General features: G+C 33.1%; 1 long non-coding RNA gene across 3 annotated transcripts in view; it reads left to right on the forward strand.

The window, feature by feature from the left end:
- The window catches only part of LOC109820173, an 11596-nt gene continuing 10144 nt past the window's right edge, over positions 1660-3111 (forward strand). Inside the window, exons 1-2 of one of the 3 annotated variants that reach the window (XR_002241744.1) lie at positions 1660-1787; positions 1953-2003. This is a non-coding gene — a long non-coding RNA (uncharacterized LOC109820173). The remainder of the gene's footprint in view (positions 1788-1952; positions 2004-3111) is intronic. The other 2 variants (XR_002241745.1, XR_002241743.1) reach the window with 2 other exon arrangements.

Here is a 3111-nt window from a genome sequence, read left to right on the forward strand (position 1 = left end):
TTAAGAGATTTCATGCTGGTGCAATGGGTTGCTGGGTTTGTTGCCTTAGTATTTGGCTACATTAGCTCTTTATTCTTCTACATCATTATTCTATGAGCCTTGGTATTCATAATTTTGTACACAGGTAAGTCTTTTCCCTAGATATTTGTGGTTTGGTTACTTCAAATTTATTGGTAATCTCATTCATGTGCAATATTTGTTCTATGTACTTTATTCCTTTGTTTTTCTTTATGCAGAAAAGCTTGAACCATACTAGCAAGTTATGAGGATCCAATCGTTGAGTGTATATTTTGTTTCAACTAGTCTGATTTGGGGAAAGACTTTTGGGGCCTGAAACAAACCATACTTTTGTACACATTCTCAGATACAGGTTTTGGTTAATTTTGAGCCACAACCATACTTTTGTACACAGTATCATATACAGGTTTTGTTTAATTTTTTGTTAAAGGGGCATGTGTTCAATTTTTGACTCTCATATACAGTTTGCTTGTTGACCATATCTTGATGGCTTGTGCTTTTTTTTGGTGGCTTGTGCTTGAGCATTTGTTGCTGGAGGTCTGTGCATTAACTCCGCAGGAGGTCTGTGTGTTGGGTTGCTGGGTTGCTGGGTTTGTTGCTTTTGATTTGGCTACATTACCTCCTTATTCTTCTACATCATTATTATAGAATGCCTTGTATGCTTGCTGGACTTGATTGTGCTGGACTTGCTGGGCTTGCTTGAAGAGTAAATACAAGAGTTTTTGTTTTTTTATGGGGGGTAAGCTCACCAAAAATTCTTAAATTCACCAATCATTATTTTGGTGATCAAAAATTTTGTTTGCTACAATTTGGGATTTCAAATTCTAAAATTTGTAATGCTATAATTTAAGTTTGAAACAAACAAAACATCCTAAGTTTTGGTATTTCATATCCTAAAACTTTGTTGAGACAAACAACATTTTAGAGATCCCAAAACCACCAAAAAATTTATGGATTTCAAATTCTATGTTGAAATCCATATCTTGAAATTTTGGGATTTGAAACAAACACCCCCTTAAAGTCACATTTTCTTAGGAATAATACTGATAATGCGTCATATTAATTAGTCAAAAACATAGAAACTCGAAAATATATATAGCTGGAACTTGTCAATGGTGATAGAAGAAAGTATAAATAAATGAGCGTATGATGTTTACAGTTTTGTGGGTTTAACAATAAATAAGATGATACTTACTTCTCTCTACTTTCATTTTTTGCAGATAGACCCTCCGAGTGAAATTTTGTGACCATTTTATACTCTAGATAAAGAGACGTACGATTATTATTTTTAACAAGTAGAGTCCCCTATGGGCAAAGTGTCAAAAGAATTTCGTGAATCTATCCAAAAATAAAGGGCTTATATATTTCAAATATGTGTAGAAGATGTGAGGAAATTAAGAAAATATGAAGAACGCATCCGGCAATGCTCAAACCCAATCCCACCAACTTAAAAGCCTCATGTTAAATTCACTTTAAAACCTTCTGCGTGCTTACTTGGTGGGGCCCACTCTTGTGGGCTGGACAGCCTGGACTTCACGAGACTGTGAACTCTGCGGTCAGTGATCAGTACGATCCAAACGTCGACAGCGCCTGCAGTGATAAAAAATGATATCGAATCTCATCACTCATGGGATCCGAAAGAGTCTTGTCACGTGATGAAGCTCTTTAAAAAAGAGAGGCGTTTGCTCTCGACCGACCAACTCAACTCCAATTGAGAGAGTTCAAAAATAATTTTTGCATCTTGCAAGTTACTCCCCTTATCTAAGTTGGTTAGATTTCTTCTTTCCCTTGTTCTTTTTATTTTTTATTTTTTTCCCTTTCAGTGGCAGAGACAATATTCTATTGTTTACATGAATTTAGAGTGTGTTAATCTGGCTTTTTGTTTTATTTTCTTCTCGCGTTTAAAAAATTTGTTGTTTCTCTCTTTCTCAAAGGACTTGAAACAGAGCGTGCCTTGTATGATATATACGGGTGAGCTAAAAAAGGTTTGAACTTAAATTGTCTACACTTTTCAAACACCTTCTTGTTTCCAAGATATTTATTTATTTCCTCTAGAGGCTGCCTTTCTATGTGATTCTTGAGAAAAATAAATCAGTACGTCGGTTTCTTTATATTTTTCAATCATCTCTAGAATTCTGCAAAAGTTTGGTCTTTTCAGTATATTTTATGATAAATCCTATTCATGTAGATGTAGTAGATACATGATACATCATCTTATATGTATTAAGAGCATCTCCAATGGGGAGGTTGTATTTTGCAGCCTCTCCAAAGAATATACCATGGTATATTCTTTTTTAGAGATGTGTAACTTCAACCACTCCCCTCTATATCAAACTCCATTTCTAAAATACATATTATTAAATAATTATTTACATAATACTTTAAATAATTTTGAAAATATAAAAATATAAAATGATAAAAATTTATATGAATTAATTTAAAATATAACATATATTATAAATTAATACTAAAATTATAATTACTTGGTTCTTAAAATTTTATATCTTAATTAATATTATTCAATATTAGTCTCATTTTGAAGGTATCGACAAAACATTTTCAAATGTAAAATTTTTATTTAAAAATAATCAATAGAAATAAACTTATGTTGATTTTAAATTACTAGTTATTAATAAAAAAGGATATGGAAGTAATAAGTAAATGTTTACAAATCATTAAAAAGGCAAAGTGGGGATTTAAAAAGTTTGCAGTTAGCTGCAAATTTGGGGAAGATGCTGCATATTTACAGTCTCATTTCCTCCGGCTGCATTTTGCAGCCGGAGTTGGAGCTGGGTTGGAGCTCGCTGGGGCTGCAAAATCTAATTTACCCATTGGAGAAGCTCTAAGCACAGCCTATCTAAATTACGCTCATCTAATATTGTACCACATAGATTATGTGGGTCACTCTTGTTAAAGTCTAAAGTTGAAAGATTTTTATATATAAACCAGTATACCCCTCAAATCTATTCTACTTGCGAACGTGCTCTCATGTTTGCATATTTGCTAATTTACCTCTACATATTTGCAAACGCGCTAATTTACCATTCACTGGTGGTTCCTCATTGTCGCCGTTTGCTGGTGATTCTCTACCAA

Source organism: Asparagus officinalis, chromosome 8, assembly GCF_001876935.1.
Source record: "Asparagus officinalis chromosome 8, Aspof.V1, whole genome shotgun sequence".
Taxonomy (NCBI): domain Eukaryota; kingdom Viridiplantae; phylum Streptophyta; class Magnoliopsida; order Asparagales; family Asparagaceae; genus Asparagus; species Asparagus officinalis.